At 46.6% G+C, this 16,964-nt stretch overlaps 1 pseudogene; it reads left to right on the top strand.

The window, feature by feature from the left end:
- Positions 1 to 3,222: 3,222 nt before the first annotated feature.
- On the top strand, positions 3,223 to 16,093 carry LOC131397860 (cytochrome P450 2B4-like; annotated as a pseudogene).
- Positions 16,094 to 16,964: the final 871 nt, after the last annotated feature.

The raw sequence follows: 16,964 nt of genomic DNA, 5'->3' as shown, positions 1-16,964 counted from the left end.
GGAATGTCAAATCTTACAAGCGCTTTGTAAAAGAGGTTGGCAGTTTCTTATAAAATGTAGATACCTATCATATGACCCAACCAGTCCTCAAACAGGTATTAACTCAAGAGAAATGAAAATATGTGTACCTACAAACACCTGTATGCAAATATTCACAAGCAGCTAGATTTGTAATAGCCCCAAACTGGAAACAACACAAATGTCCATCAACACATCCCTGGGTAACCAAACAGCGGAGTATCCATACAAAGGAATACTCTCAGTAGTGAAAAGGAATGAACAACTGGCATCTGCAACATGAAGGAACCTTACATTAGTCTCTTAGTACTGCTCTAAGAAATCACTGCAAGCTTAGCAGCATAAAACAGCACAATTTATTCTTGTACAGTTCTGGAGATGAAAATCCAAAATCAATCTCACTGGGCTAAAGTCAAGGTGTTGGCAGGGATGTATTCCTTCTGGAAGTTGCTTTCCTTGGCTCGGGGCCCCTGAACATCATTCCAACCTCTGACTTCCCATCATCACCTCTCCTACAGCTCACTTTGACCTTCTTGGCTTTTTCTTATAAGGATCCTTGTGATTACATCCTTGGCCTACGTGGATAATCTCCCCATTTGATGAACCTTAATTTAATCCCATTTACAAAATTCCTTTTACCATGTAAGGTCATATTCACAGGTTACAGGGATTAGCACGTGGGCATTTTTGGGAGACCATCATTTAGGCTACCAACACATCAAAATAATTATACTGAGTCAAAGAAGGCAGACACAAAAGGGGACATTCCATATGACTCCATTTATATGAAGTTTAGAAAGTGCAACTAATCTCTAAGGACAAACAGCAGATCAGTAGTTGCCTGGGGAGGGGGTTGGAAATGAGGGAAGGGAAGAGTTACAGAAGGGCACAAGGAGACTTTGGGTGATGGATATGTTCATTATCTTGTTGTGTTGATGGTTTCACAGCTGTGCAATATGCCAGAATTGATCAGATTGTACACTTTAAATGTATGCATTTAATTGTATGTCAATTGATACCTCAGCAAAGCATTTAAAAATAATTAATAATACAAACACACACTCACATATAAAAACAAGCTCTTTCATAGATGCCAACCCTGTTCCTCACCTGCGACAGGCCCCCTATCCCTCTGTATTTGTATCTCTGCCTCTCTTGCTCTCCTATTCTCTCTCTCCATCTCTCTTGCACCTTCCCTTTGTCTGCCTCCATCTCTGTATTATATCTCTTATCTATTTCTTGGTCGCTCCCTGTCTCTGGGTTTCTTTCTGTTTTTACATCCTCCTCTCATCATATCTTTTTTTCATTATAGGTCTTTGAATTTGGTGTCTATTTTGCACTTTTAGTGCATCTTAACTGGGACCCTAAATTCTTTTCAGAAATAGTTGATCCGTATTTCAAGAAAGTTACAATTGAAAAAGGAGATTGACATACCTGAGTTGTTCCAAATGTACTTGGAAGTTTTCCAATAATTGAATTGAGTAAAAATTTTCTAATTAAAATTAAATTCTTGTTTTAATTAGTCTTACTAGCCATATTTCAAGTGCTTCATAGCCACATGTGGCAAGTGGCTACCATATTGGACATGCAGTTATAACCCACAGTGTAACCTTGGGCAACACTCTCCATGTCTCTGTGCTTCACTCTCCCCATCTATAAAGTGGGGATGACAACCATAACTGCCTCAAAGGGCGAGGCTAATTAAGTTACTCTGTGTAAAGCACTTCACCCATCCCCACCAGTGATTCCCTGGAATGGAATGAGGACCCAAGCTCAGTGCTGGATCACACACACAGCAGGAGCCAGTATCCAGGTTCAAGAAATTCCATGGTGGCACCTTTCCAAGGCCAGGAAAGAACAGGTTCCACCCCTGAATTCAAGAGGTCAGGATTGTAGGTCCTTTCTTCCTGAGTTCAAGGAGCGTGACTCAACTGCTACAGTCAGAATCCTGGGTCCAGCAAGAGTTTTGTCTAACATTGCAAGAAAGATGCTGCCTCATCTCCCCCACTCTCTTTTAAAGGAGAGAGAGAGAGAGGCAGAAAGTCAGGCCCAGGCCATGACAGGTGGACATGGACACATTCATTCACAAATTAGCAGATATGGCCTGAGCTTTCCAGAGGCTGGATGGGAGCAGGCTCCGACTCCTGATGGAGAGAGATCCAAGCCCTGGGGATGTCAATCAAACTGCACCCAGTCTCTGAGCTCCTGGTGCTCGGAGTCTAAAGGGGGAAAAAGAAATACTGAGAGAGAGCTAGAGAGAGCAAGAGAGAGAGCCACACATGTGCAGATCGTCAGGGAGGGTCAGAGAAAAGTCCTGCACTGTGAAGACAGAGCCAGAGGCAGGGAGAGAACCCCCTGGTGCTGGTCAGAGCAATCAGGCATCCAGGGGACCCGACGCTCCACCTGCCAGGTCTCGGTCTCTCTGTCTCTCTCCACCTGACCCTTTCCACCTCTGGGTCTCACCAGTTCTGTGTCTCTCCCCTCCTTCTGTTTCTCCCATCAGTCCCATCTGTGGTTGTCACAGAAGGGAGAATGAAGGAAGGCGGACTGGAGAGATACACACTGAGGGTCTGCAGGCCCTATAATGACAGGAACTGGCTGATGCACAAACGCACAAGCTCACACAGACTCACACACAAAGAGTATACCACAATCACTGTGCAAATACAAACACACCTTCAGGTATGAAACTACATGAATACATGCAAAAATATGCACATAAACACACACAGACTCATACACAGAGGCACACATCACGTTCACGTAAATAAAACACCCTTTCACATATGAAAATCATGCAGGCACACACACAGAAGCAAGCAGGCACAGACAAGCACATGCAAACATAAATATGCAAACATGGCCAAAACAAGTAGACAGTGCATGCTCACCCATACCCAGAAAAATAAACACACACACACACATGCACACACAAACACTCATGTCTCCCTTGGCATCTCTACCACAGTATCTCTGCCAACATCTAGGGAGAGAGTGCAGAGGTAGGGAGTGAGCAGGTCACCAGGCTGCCAGAGGCGGAAGTATGGGTCCCTTAGCTCCTCCCTTTAAAGTTCACACTCCTGGACCACGATGAGGCAGGAGGTGGGGAATGGAAGAAGTTACATAACTAGATGGGCAGGAAGGCTCGGGATAAAAGGCCCAGTTCCAGGCTGCAGTGGGGTGGGAGGCAGTCTGACTGGGATCATGGAGCTCAGCATGCTCCTCCTGCTTGCCTTCCTCATAGGACTCTCGGTTCTCTTGGCCAGAGGCTGCCCCAAGGCCCAAGGGCACCTCCCGCCAGGACCCTGTCCTCTACCCTTCTTGGGGAACCTTCTGCAGATGGACATAAGAGGCCTACTCAAATCCATCCTGAGGGTGAGATGCAGATGGCCTGGGTCTGAGGGTGGCTCCCTGCCTCCATACTTGGGGATCACTCACCAGAAGGAGGGAGGCATCCTTCCAGGCTCAGGTGTGGGATGTGTGAAGGTTGGTGAGTAAGGGTCATGGAGCTGAAGCATGGTGGATGGTGATCAGACAGGTGTACTTGCCCAGTTGGAAGTGCGTGGACACTGTCCCTGGAGCAGGCAGGTGGGCATGAAGAGGTCCTGGCTGTGAGACACAGGTGTAGAAATTCACCTTCCTCCGCCACCCTCTCTTGCCTTCTTGGGTGTCTGCTCACCACTTAGAGAGAGAGAAAAAGGGGCAGTAGCACCAATCAAGTAAGTTTCTCTTCTGCCAACAAAAGACAGCAAAGATTGGCTCGTGGCAGTGCCAGGACAATGGGGAGATGGCGGGAGAGCAGGACAGAGACCAGATACAGAGTTCTTACCAATAATGAACATTAATACACTATAATAGTAGTTGACATTGTGGAGTATTTACTAGGCTCTGTGTCACTGCTTTCCAGGCATAATTTCATGTTTGATGATCTATTTATTTATTAATAATGTAACCCACACCCATGAACCCACTATCCAACAAAAGATTTGGAACACTAACAGTAACTTCCAGCTGCCCTGTGATCCTCCGTCCAATTTCCCCCAGCATGGCGACCACACTCCTGAGTCTAGTGCTTGTGATCCCTTTGCTTTGAATAGACAGCATTTTACCACAGATGTGGAGGCCCCAAGTGCATTTCTTGTTTTCATTGTCTTTAATGTATCACAAGGGTACCATGCTTTTGTGTAAACTCCTAGAAGTAGTTTCTTCACTCAGAATGAGGTGGCTAGGGTTTATCTGTATTGTGCAGGAATTCGTTAGGTCTTATTTACAGCAAGAGGGCTGGGAGAGGTGTTGCCCTCATCTTAGAGGGATGGACAGGGAAGCTCAGCCTGGGGAGGGCACTTGTGCACAGTCACACAGCTGGGACTTCACAGAGGGGAAGCTAGGTCCAGCACAGAGGTCTCTTCATCTCCAATGCCCTCGTAGACTGAAGCTGCCTCACAATTTGGGGATCACTAAATCCTTTGCGAGTTAGATTGAAGCTGTGGGGTCTCTCCCCTACAAATATCCATACACATTTAACATAATATTTTGAGAGTTCCAGACTCCCTAAAGCTCCTCTACAGACCCTCCAAGGATCCCCAAGGTGTCCATGATCCTGCATTACTATGGCATCTTTGTGGAGAGAGACAAAGGGAGAAAGAGGTTGAGAGAGGGAGGGAGGGAGGGAGAGCTTGAAAGAGGAAGGAGGGAGAGGGCAGGGGCTAGTTGGTGTCATGATGGGATGAGTTGAGGATGGTGGCTCTACTCCCCCTCCATTTCCACATATGCTTCCAAATCCATCCAGAATTAGATCAGATGTGGTTTCGTGTTCCAGATTAAACTCTTACTTGTTACTCAACTTTTACTCTTGGCTTCCTCGTACGTAAAATGAGATGGTGACCACAAGAATGTATTCCTCCTAAGATTACTGTGAGGATTAAATCTGATATTGCATAAAGCCTGGTGGATAGTAAGTTAAATGGCATCTACTTCGACCAGCTCACTTATTTATTCACTCACACAATAATAATTTACTGGGCGTCTTCTGTGTGCTGGGGAATATTCTAGGCATTGATGATATGGCATTGGACAGGGTATACAAAATAAACAAATAAGGAAATATTAGGTAGACAAGAGCTATGATGAAAATAAAGCAGAGTGATATTTTAGAAAGTGGTGGGAGCTACTTTAGATTGAGTGGTGAGGGGAAGGCTCAGTCTTGCTTAGTTTCTGAGCAGACCTCCTGACAGATATAGGTGGAAGGCATCAGAGAGAGGCAGGTGTCGATGCAAGAACTCTGAGACAGGGGGCAAGCTCAGCATATTTGGGGGACAACACAGAGGCTGGATCTGAGTGATCCAAGGGGCGAGTGGGAGGAGAAGTCAGAGGGTGATGGAGCAGCATTATATATGGCCGTGTGGTCCATGGTGGAGACTTCAGGTCTCATTCTCAGTGCAGTGGGAACGTTGGAAGTTTTGGAGCAAGTTAGGGATATTAATTAATTTACATTTTAATGGGATTGCTTTGGCTTCGGTGTGGGGTGGGGTAGGGTGGGCTGGGTGCGTAGTGAAATGAGTGTAGGGGGGACAGCAATGAAAGTAGGGAGACCAGTGAGGAGGCTTTGCAGATATGAATGTATGTTTTAAGTAAACTTAACTTTTTTATGATTTCAAGTTAACTATTTATTGAAGCTTAACATCATCCTACAAAGTGCACAAATCATAAGTGTGCAGCTCAGTGAATTTTCTCAAATGAACATACTCATGTAAATGACATACAGATAAGGAACAACACGGCCTGTGCCCAGAAACCCACCTCACAATCCCCTTCTAGTCACTCCCCTCTTACTATCCTGACACCATAGGTCCGTGTTATCTGCTATTGAACATAATATAAATAGAATTATAACGTATGGACTCTTTTCTGTATAGTTTCTTTCACTCAGTATTATGTCTCTGAAATTCATTCATGTTGTTAGGTCCAGCAGTGGTTTGTTCTTTTTCATTGTCGCATAATATTCCCTGGCATGAATATATCATTACATTTTATTCTGTATTGATTGTGATGAAAAGTTCATTAATAAGGCTTCTATGAGTCTCCTTCTTCATATTTTTGGTGAATCCACATACACATTTTTTTTTTGTCAGGAAGATTAGCCCTGAGCTCACATCTTGATGCCAATCCTCCTCTTTTTGCTGAGGAAGGTTGGCCCTGGGCTAACGTCTGTGCCCATCTTTCTCTACTCTATATGGGAGTATGGCTTGACAAGCGGTGTGTCAGTGTATGCCTGGGATCCAATCCTGCGAACCCTGGGCCGCATAAGTGGATCTTGTGCACTTAACCACTACGACATAGGGCTGGCCCATACATACACTTTTTTCTTGGGCATTTTACTGAGAGTTAAGTTGCTAAGTCACTGAGTAAACATGCATTCAGCTTTAGCAAGTACAGGTGAGGAGTTTCCCAAGCAGCTGTACTGATGGATGACTTTTCAAATTGCATAATCACCCCCCAGAGGGCTTCAATTTCTCTGGGAAAAATTGTCGGGAGGCAGACGGCAGGTTGACGTTGGGTCACAGAAGGATGATTATTTAGTTGCATTGCCAGGGAGATCTGGCTAGACTCAAGGGTACGGGTGAGGGTGATATTAGGAACATTTAACTGTCTGTACTGTGGAAGGCACCAATCACGCAGACCCTGGCTGGGTGACGGGTTAATCCTTCTGTTGCTGGGTCCCTGGGTGGAGGGTGTGGGCACAGCAGCTAATTATCAATCTAATGTAAGTCTTTCAATGGTTTAACAACTGGGGTGGTCATAGATGTCCACAGTGTCTAACAGAACCCCGTGGGTCGGTATGCTTGGCAGCTCCAAGAGAAATATGGGGACGTCTTCACCCTGTACCTGGGGCCAAGGCCTGTGGTCATGCTGTGTGGAAAAGAGGCCATCCGGGAGGCCCTCGTGGACCAAGCTAAGGCCTTCTCTGGCCGGGGAAAATCGCTGTCGTTGATCCAGTCGTCCAAGGATATGGTAAGGACCTCAGAAACACTGAGGAGGGGCAGGATGGAGGATGGGGTTTGGGGAGGTGACTCTGGGAAGGGAGGATAAGGGGTCAAGAGGGACCCAGAGTCTTCTTCCAACTTCTACACCCCTAGGTGTGATCTTTGCCTACGGAGAACGTTGGAGGACCCTTCGCCGATTCTCTCTGGCCACCATGAGGGACTTCGGGATGGGAAAGCGGAGTGTGGAGGAGTGGATTCAGGAGGAGGCTCAGTGCCTGTTGGAGGCGCTGTGGAATACCAAGGGTGAGCCCTGGGGGACGGGTAGGAAAGAAGGACAGTGAATCAGGAGAGAAGTGCAGTGCACAGCAACAGAAAGATGGAGGGGTAGACATGGGCAGAGAAAGAGAGGTGGAGATAGAGAAAGGCAGAGCCTGAGAGACCATCAGACTTGGGGACAGGGACAGAGCGAGGAGCATGGAGACAGACAGGGATGAGCAGAAGATGGACATAGGGACCAGACGAGATGTAGGTATGTAGTGTCGAGAGCAACGCAAAGACATAGACTAAGAAATTAGCACGCTGTTTACTTGTGTTCAGGGAAACCAATGCATGGATTGATTGCATCTATCAAAGAGAAAAACAGGACTTACATAAAAGAAAGCAGAGAGAGATAAGAGGTAAGTACAGACATTTTGAAAGTGATGAACTGAGTTTTCCTTTCTGTGGGTGAACTGCTGATGAGCTGGCAGTGAGCAAAGAGGGCAGACGGGTATTCTGCTCTCGGACAGCTGGATGGGCCGTCAAAGAAGCACTTCTGGTTGTTTTTGGATTCTCCTTAAACGGGTGTTTATGAGACACAAAGGTGACAGGGTCATTTCTTAAGAGATTTCAAGACATAAGTGTGGAGACTGGGAGGGACAGGCAGAGGCAGAGACACAGGGAGCAACAGAAGAATAGGGACCGAGGGCTGAGAAGAAAGACAGGAAGAAACAGAGTGACACAGAGAGACAGAGAAGGAGACAGAGACAGAGATGGAGGGACCAAGAGAGACATGCAGAGACGAGAGAGTGAAAGAGGCTCGGAGACACAGGAAGAGAAAAGTCAGAGAGAAAGTGAAGCAGAGAAAATTAGAGAGACAGACAGACAGGCTCAGGAAAGGGTCTGCTGGGGAACAAGAGAAGATGGACAAGTGAGACCCAGAGAGAGAGGCTGCACCCACCTGACATTCCTGGGCTCACAGCCCACCCTCCCTCCAACCGGCCAAGTCTGTCTACACAGACATCAACTAACAAGTGCAAAATGATTCCCGAAGACCAGAGCCTGACAGGTGGGGAGAAGAGATGAAGGGGGAGTGACAGATAAGGGACAGGGGGAGCAGAGGTTTTTATCTGTGCATGTGATTGATTGAACACCTGCTCTGCACCACCCCTGCCCTGTGGGACTGAACTCTCCCTGCTCCCAGAGTCAGAGCTGGGGCCTGAGCGGGGACCAACCACACAGCCCTGTAGCTGGGCGGCCTGGGTCTGAGTCCTGTTCCCACTGTTGAGTAACTGGGTAACCCTCGTCAAATGACATAACCTCTCTGTCTGCCCATCTATGAAATGGGGGGTAACAATAGAACTGCATGTTCGTCACAGGGTTGTGGTGAGAATTACATGAAATAACATGTGAAGTGCTCACAATAAGGACTGGCGTAATACAGGCTAGTGAATGTTAGCTGCTCCTGGTCCTATTTTCTCCATCATGACTGAGTGATGGAGGACAGTCACACAGAGCTGGGGCAGCAGCCAAATGCTCAGGCCTTTGAGTCTGTGTCCGGTGACTTGTGCCTCCTCCCCCCAGAAGCCCTCCGGGACCCCACCTTCTTCTTCCACGCCATCACCGCCAACATCATCTGCTCCATTGTCTTTGGAAAATGCTTCTCCTACAAAGATCCTGAGTTCCTGCGGCTCCTGGACTTGTTCTACCAGTATTTGCCCTCATCAGCTCCTTCTCCAGCCAGGTCAGGGAGAGGCTAAGGTACAGTGGGGACGAGGGGGCATCCAGGGTAGGGGAAAGGAGTGACCTGCTTTGGCGGCCAGAAATGAAGCTTAGGGCTGGAAGAAGGGCAGAGACAACAGGGAGAGACAGGGAGTGAGACCTGGAGGAAGGGACAGTCGGTGAGACAGGGACTGAGAGACTGAGAGAAAGAAAGAGGAGTGAAGGGGGAGGCAGAAATAGAGAGAGAGACTAAGGAGTGAGGGCTTGGAGAGAAAGGAGAGAAGAGGGGAGGAAAAGAGAGAAAACAAGACAAAGAAGGGCAGAGACAAAGAGATCCTGAGAGAGAGAGAGTTGAAAAGAGTGTGTGTGTGTGTCTGTGTGTGTGTGTGTGTGTGTGTGTGTGTGTGTGTGAGGGAGAGAGAGAGAATGAATCAGACTTGCAGGCTCTCTACTCTTCTGTCCCTGCTTCCTCTGAATCTTTGCCCGTATCTTGGCAAAGCCCCTCACTTGAAGAAATTCAAAGATACATGAAAATAAGAAACTGCATTTCTTCATTTCCTCTATTCTCCTCCTTTCTCTTTTTTAAAAATGTCTCCCAGATTATAAAGGAATAAGCTCCTATTTTAAAACAATAATAACGTTTCTCTTTCTCGACTAATCTGGAAACACACCTATTGTATATTAACTAAAAAAAATTAAATGGCAGAACAGTATGCCTGCCTATTGTACTTCACAAGGGGTATGTCAGATTCACAGTAGGACTGTTACAAATTGGAATGGGGTCCAGGGTGAGAGTATGTGTGACAAGCCCAACAGGTGGTTTCAATTATCTCCTCCCTTAGAAGACTATGGAGACAGAAAAGTCTGGACGGAGATCCACCAAAAAGTTAACAGTAGTTATCTATAGAACGAGGGATAAGAAGGAATTTCACTTCGATATGTTTCTGCATTTTTTGAAACTATTTGCAAGAAGTTCGGTATTACTTTTATCATCAGAAAAAATAATACAAATATGCTACAAAATAAACAGTCCTAAGTCGCCAGTAGGCTCATTTTGTGTAAACATCCTGTTATTAATGCCTGACACAGCAAGGGAGATGCAGGAGGTGGAAAGAGTCAGAGAGAGGTTTACCAAAACAGGTAAACTGGCTGAGGTGGGTAGGAGAAGCCCAGAGAGATGATGAGAAGGGGAGACACACAGAGATAAGGAGAGGTGGAACCGAGAGACGGAGAGTGGGGCAGAGACCAACAAAAAGACAGGAGGATGAGAGAGGAAGATGCAGAAAGAGAAAAATGTGAGAAGAAAAGTTCCAAGGAGACATAGAATCAGGGAGCGAGGGACTCAGATACAGAGAGAGAGAGAGAGAGAGAGAGAGAGAGAGAGAGAGAGGGAGATTTCCCTCAGAGGTATTACGGCCCAGCAGGGCTGCCCCTCCCTGTGACCGGCTCTCTCAGTCCCAGGAGGACCTCACAGTCCCTTCTCTACCTCCTGCCTCAGGTGTTTGAGCTCTTCCCGGACTTCCTGAAGCACTTTCCTGGCACACACAGGCAAGTCTACAAAAACCTGCAGGATGTCAACGCCTTCATTGCCTGCAGTGTAGAGGAGCACCGTAAAACCCTAGACCCCAGCAACCCCCGGGACATCATTGATACCTACCTGCTCCGCATGGACAAAGTGTGGTTTGGGAGATGGGAGTTGGAAGGGAAGGGAGGGAGGAAATGTGGGGGGTGAGAAGAAGGTAGGGGAAAGGGGTAGAGTGTGGTGAAGAGGGGGAAGGAAGACCAGAGGATGAGGAGGGGAGATTAGGAAACAGGAGGGGAGATGCGGGAGGGATTGGAGGGGGAGATGAAAGGAAGGAGAAAATTGGGAGGAGAGAAGAGAGAGAGAGAGATACTGGAAATACAGGACAGGGAGCAATAATACAGCAATAGGTGAAAAGACACACAGAGGCAGAAAGAGGCTAGAGAGGAAGAGAGACAAATACACCAAAGAGATGGAGTGAGAGACTGAAACGGAGCCAGACAGAGTGAAGAGAGACTGAGAGAGACAAAGATATGTGGTTGGACCCGGAAAGAACAGAGAAAAGTCAAATGAGCCAGACGGTGTGGAGGGACCTAGAAACAGGTGGAGGGCACCCTGAGAGAGGTGTGTCGGGTGACGCTCCAGCCTCTTCTGATGTGAGCCCTACCCCTCTGGATCCAGGAGAAGTCTGACCAAAACAGTGAGTTCCACCAGCAGAACCTCATCATCAATGTGCTCTCGCTCTTCTTTGCTGGCACTGAGACCACCAGCACAAATCTCCGCTATGGATTCCTGCTCATGCTCAAATACCCCCACATCAGGTGGGCCAGCCCCGGACATGCAGTCAAGAGAGATCTTCTGGCCCTTTTTGGAATGCAGAAGTGGGGCTAGGGCTCCTTCCTGAATGAGAGAGGGCACTTTCCCCTCGTATACCTGGATCACTGCAGGTTTTGAATGAGCCCCCAACTAGGCCAGCCCTGTTGGTGGATGGATGAACAAATTTGTCTATCTGTTCTCTCGCTGTTTTCTCTGATCAATTAAAGATCAACTCATCCACGCAGCCTTCCATCCATCCATCCATCCATCCATCCATCCATCCATCCATCCATCTGTCTGTCCGTCCATTCATTAGTCTGTCCTTTTATTCATTAATTAACCTGTATCCTCAGATTCTTTTATTGATAATTTATCCAAAAACATACACTTCCATCCTTTATTTGGATTAATTGATTCCCCTGTTGATCCTTTGAAGCAGTGATTAATTGAATGAACTATTTGTCATTGATTCAATGGCTCATTCCTTCATTCATGCATCTATTTGTGCTTCTATGAGCTAGGTCTCATTCCTTAATCCTTCCATCAGTCAGTCTTTAAATTCATACTTCATCCGTCTATTCCTTCATTTATCCATTTAATAATTCACTCATTTTTTCATCCTTGATTTCTTCATTGATCATTCAATCCGTCCATCTACTTATTCCTTTATTTACTCATTCCCTCACTAATTTATTCATTCAATTATTCCTCGATAAATCTGGCCATTAATCCACTCATGTGATTTATTTGTCCAAGAAACATTTTTTAATTAAGGATTCATTAATTAATCTATTGATTGATAAGTAAATATATCCATACATTCATTAATGTTCTTCTATTCATCAATCTTTCCATTCATGAAACGATCCATAGGTTGACTGATTGCTGTATTCATTTGTTTATCCACTTGTCCATGGGTTAATCTATTTGTCTATTTTACTGTTACCTTTATGAGCACCTAGCAGAGTGTCTCATCTATCCTACATATACAAGAAATATTAGTTCATTTTTCTACTCAACTTGGAGGATTTTGACAGGTTCATAGCCTAGAGTTGCTAATCTGAAATTCTATGGAAAATGTGGCACACGAGGTTATGTGTGTGTCTGTGTTTACCTGTGCATGTGGGGAGATAATCCATAAGGTTCATTAGATTTCAGCAAGTGAGAATTCTTGTTGCTTCTTCCGTCCTCCTCCACTCTAAGCTAGTTGCTCTCAGGGGTGTCAATAACCTAATAACCTAACCCTTTACTAGAGGTATTTCCTGACTCACTGGCCAGTAGATCAATGTCCCTGCTGAAATACCTCGTGAAAGGAGGTTCACTGGTCACACTCTTCTGTGCAGAGAGAGTCCACAAGGAGATTGATCAGGTGATTGGCTCACAACGCCCTCCAGCCCTCGATGACCGAGCCAAAATGCCATACACTGATGCAGTCATTCACGAGATTCAGAGATTCTCGGACCTTATCCCCCTTGGCGTGCCCCATGTGGTCACCAAAGACACTTACTTCTGAGGGTACGTCATCCCCAAGGTGAGACCACCTGGGCTCCTGCATGCGTCCAGAGTGGGCATCCTGGGTTCTCTTCATCTCCAAACTTAACATCCTGTTGGTTTTAACACTAGGACCCTCTTGATTTGTTTTTAGGGGTGGAGTGGGGATGGCGATGGCAATATCTTTGATCTTATGACCCTCCCTCAGGGCACTGAATTATATCCCATCCTGAGCTTTGCTCTCCATGACCCACGTTACTTTGAAAAACCAGACCCCTTCAACCCTGACCACTTTCTGGATGCCAGTGGGGCACTGAAGAAGAATGATGCATTTATACCCTTCTCCACAGGTAAGCTGGACCCACACTCCCTTTCCTAGACACCAGAGTGCAGGTGCCATCCACTCCTTGAGATAATCAAGGAGAGGTCTTTGTTTATTGAGCAGCGAATATATACCAGTTGCTTTACCTGCATTAACCCACTCCATCTTGACTACAACCCTACAGGGGGCTGGAGAAGTGAGATCATGCCCCAAAGGCACATCTTGGTAAGCTTGACCCTGGGAAAGTATTTTAACCTCTCCACATCTTCATTTGTAAAATTTCTGTTGAGCATTGCTCTGAGCTCAATGCTCTGTTTGGCTGAAGATAATACATTTGACAAGTCACATAGAGACACAGTCCCTGCCCCAGGAAACTTGCTGTCCAGCAGGGCAGATGGGCATTCATCGTATGGTCACAACATAATAACTAACGTAATGAATTAATGTTTGAAATGTGCTTATAGTGGCTTGACATTAAGTGCTTGCAGGGGCAATTATTATTATAATTAGTCATAATTTTGATAAGTGCTCTAAGGCGGCTCTGGGAGTACAAAATAGGAAGTACTGACAACTCTTGGTAGTTGGTGAGGAAAAGCTTACCTGAAGTACTGGATTCTAAGCAAAGACCTCATGGTTGAGAATCAACCAGCCACAGGAGAGTGTTTCAGGCAGAGGGAACATCAAGGGAAAAACCTGAAGGAGGAGACAGCGTGGAGCACTGAAAAACTAGAAGAACACAGGCAGCCTGGGGTGTGGGTTACAGAAGGGAGAAGGGTGAGGAGCTCAACTGGAAGGCCTTGAATGTTGGGGCGAATTTAGATTTGTCCTGCTGGCACGGGGAAGACAGGGAGGGTCCTGACATGCTCTGATGTGTCTCTATCCCAGTTCTCCACTCTTTGGCCCCGTCTAGAGAAAACCTCCAATCCCTGAGTCCTCTTCATTTAGTAGAAAGGCAGGCCCAGAGAAACTAATCCTTGGTCTTGAGACCCATCAGTGACTTCATTGACCCAGGGCCTGGGCTCTGCCCTGTGCAACGGCCTCCTCCCTCACTTCATCTTAAGTGAGAGTTGAGGGCCATGTGGTGGGGTGAGAGACAATTATCCATTCAATAGTCAAGTCCTATGTTTAGAGAGAGACAGAGAGGTGAGGAAATATGGACAGAGACAGATAAATAAGGATAGAGTGAGTGAGAAACAGAGAGAGACACAGAGGGAGGTAGAGACAGGAGAGACAGTGGTGGAAAGAGACTCAGAATGAACGCAAGACAATAGAGGGAGGAGGGGAGAGAGAGAAAGAGAAGATGGAGGGAGGAGGAGGAGGAGAGAGAAGGAGGGTAATGGGGAAGAAGAGGGAGTAAAACAGAAGAGAGAGAAAAAAGAGAGTGACATAAGCAGAGAAGAAGAATTAGTAAAGGAGAGAAAAGGGATCTGTAGAGGGAGATGAGAAATGAGAGAGAGAGTTGCAGACAGAATTAGATCCAAATAGACAGAGACAGGGAGGTAAACAACATGGAAGAAAGCAGAAAAAGAAGATACATAGAGAAACAGTGCTTGACAGGAGGCATAGACAGAGAAAAAGATCGGCCCAGACTGCCATGGGCAGAAAGAAATCAAGCCGAGCCAAAAACGTGTTAAAGCCAAAGGGATACCACAGCGTGTCCAAAGGAGAGTCCCAGGGATGGGGAGGATGGGGTGGGAGGGAGATAACAGGCATCAGGCTGTTATGGAAAGAGCTGGATTGCAGGACCAGTTACAGGAGGAGAAGCATCTTGGAGCCCCGCCCTGAGTGTTTCTAAGCTCATGTCTCCTAACTTCTGGACGTGCCAGAAAGATGTGTACCCTTCCTCAGACAGCTCCACATGGGCATAATGTCGATCAACTTGAAAGGTCTAGCGAATGCCTGGAAACCCATCCTTGACGTGACCCTCCAAGGTTGTCAGCTTGCAGGTGATGATCCATGGACGTTAAGGAGGAGACTCTCAGTGTCTCTGCCTGAGCTTTCAGCCTCCTTTGTCCTTATCTCTCTCCAAACCCATGGTTTATAACCTACTGGGGTGAGGGGGTCCTCACACATCTGAGAATCTAATGGAAGCCATACAGTCCCATGGCAAGTGCATCACTCTCATTCACAATTTTATATACAATCTGGGAATTTTTCAGAACATTTGAAGCTCATGGCTCTCAGGCAGAGATAAAAAGATAACCCTGAGATAGACAAACACACGCATTGCCAGAGACACACCCCACACACTCCTCACCACACACCCCCAGAAACAAATGCAAAGCACTAACTACATTTATAGGGTCCTAAATAGGAGCCATAATAGAATTCTAAGAATTTTCACAAATGTTATTTATTTAACCTCACAATAGCCCTATAGATATGTACCATTCTCCCCATCTTAGAAATGAAGGACATCAAAAATTTTCTGTCAGAAATACGCACACATCTGCATGTGGAGGTAGACACACACACACACACACACACACATCCAACTAGAATTGGGTCCTTAGATTCTGTGGGGACACTGAACCCTTTGCATATCTAACAGAGGCTACAAACTCTCTCCTGGAAAAATGTGCAAGGCACATCCACCAAAGATTCACACCTGGATTCACAGTGTTGGGAATCCCCTAAAAATCCACCCCGTACTGCAGGTTAAAGGCCAAACTCATGCCAATCTGTTGCAATGGACACTGTTGTCTAGGCTTTGGGATGTGACAGGGCAAAGAATGTGCACCTGCCCCATCCCCAAATTGGTGATCCTCTGTCCCCACAGGAAAGTGCATTTGTCTCGGCAAAGGCATCGCTTGCACCGAATTATTCCTCTTCTTCACCACCATCCTCCAGAACTTCTCCGTGGCCAGCATCGTGGCCCCTGAGGACATTGACCTCACACTCCAGGAGAGTGGTGTGGGCAAACTGCCCCCAGTGTGCCAGATCAGCTTCCTGCCTCGCTGAGGGAGCTGAGGAAGGGGGTCTAAGGATTCCAGGGTCATGAAGTGTCCCCACCTCTGCAGAGAATGGCCCCTGACTCTCTCCATGTCTTCCCACCTCTGAGAGACCCACTGCAAGCCTGTATCCTTCCCCTCCTCAGTTTCCCCCTCCATGGGGAAGTCCTTTCTTTGGTCTCACCTCCTTCCTTCATGCCTCAGCTCTTCTAAAGACTCAAGGATGTATTTTCCTTCTCTCTGTTAACAGAATTCAAGAAGTGGTGTATATATAGAAACGGGAACTAAAAGTGTAAACCTGGCTCAGGGTCTGTGCAGTTCCACCTCCCAAGCCACAGTTCACCCTGAGGGGCTTCTCCCTTCTCCAGAACAGCCACAGCCGCCACTTATCAACTCCTTGTGGTCCACGATCTTTGCAACATGACCGCACTAGAGTCCTTCTCCTGTTAGCCCCTGTGGTGGGCACAATTATCATGCCCACTTTACAGATGAGTAAACAGAGGTGGCGAGAGTGGCATCAGTTGTCTGAGGTCACACGGTTAGTGAGTGAAGGAGCATGATTCACATTCTGTCCGCCTGGATCTAGAACTCAAACTCCTCACCACAGCTCCTCTCCCCTCACATATATTTTGAAATTTAGATGAACTTCATGTAACATAAAATTAACCATTTTAAGGTGTATAATTCAGTGGCATTTGGTTCATTCACAACGTTGTGCATCCACCACCCATATCTAGTTCCAAACATTTTCATCACCCAGGAGAAAACCCCACACCTATTAGCAGTCACTCCCCATTCCCCCTTCCCCTCAGCCCCTGTCAAACACCAGTCTCCTTTCTGTCTCTGTGGATTTGCATATTCTGGATATTTCATGTGAATGG

This window comes from Diceros bicornis, chromosome 34 (assembly GCF_020826845.1).
Source record: "Diceros bicornis minor isolate mBicDic1 chromosome 34, mDicBic1.mat.cur, whole genome shotgun sequence".
Classification (NCBI taxonomy): domain Eukaryota; kingdom Metazoa; phylum Chordata; class Mammalia; order Perissodactyla; family Rhinocerotidae; genus Diceros; species Diceros bicornis.
Note: the sequence above shows the minus strand (reverse complement) of the source record. Positions and strands in the feature narration are given on the sequence as shown.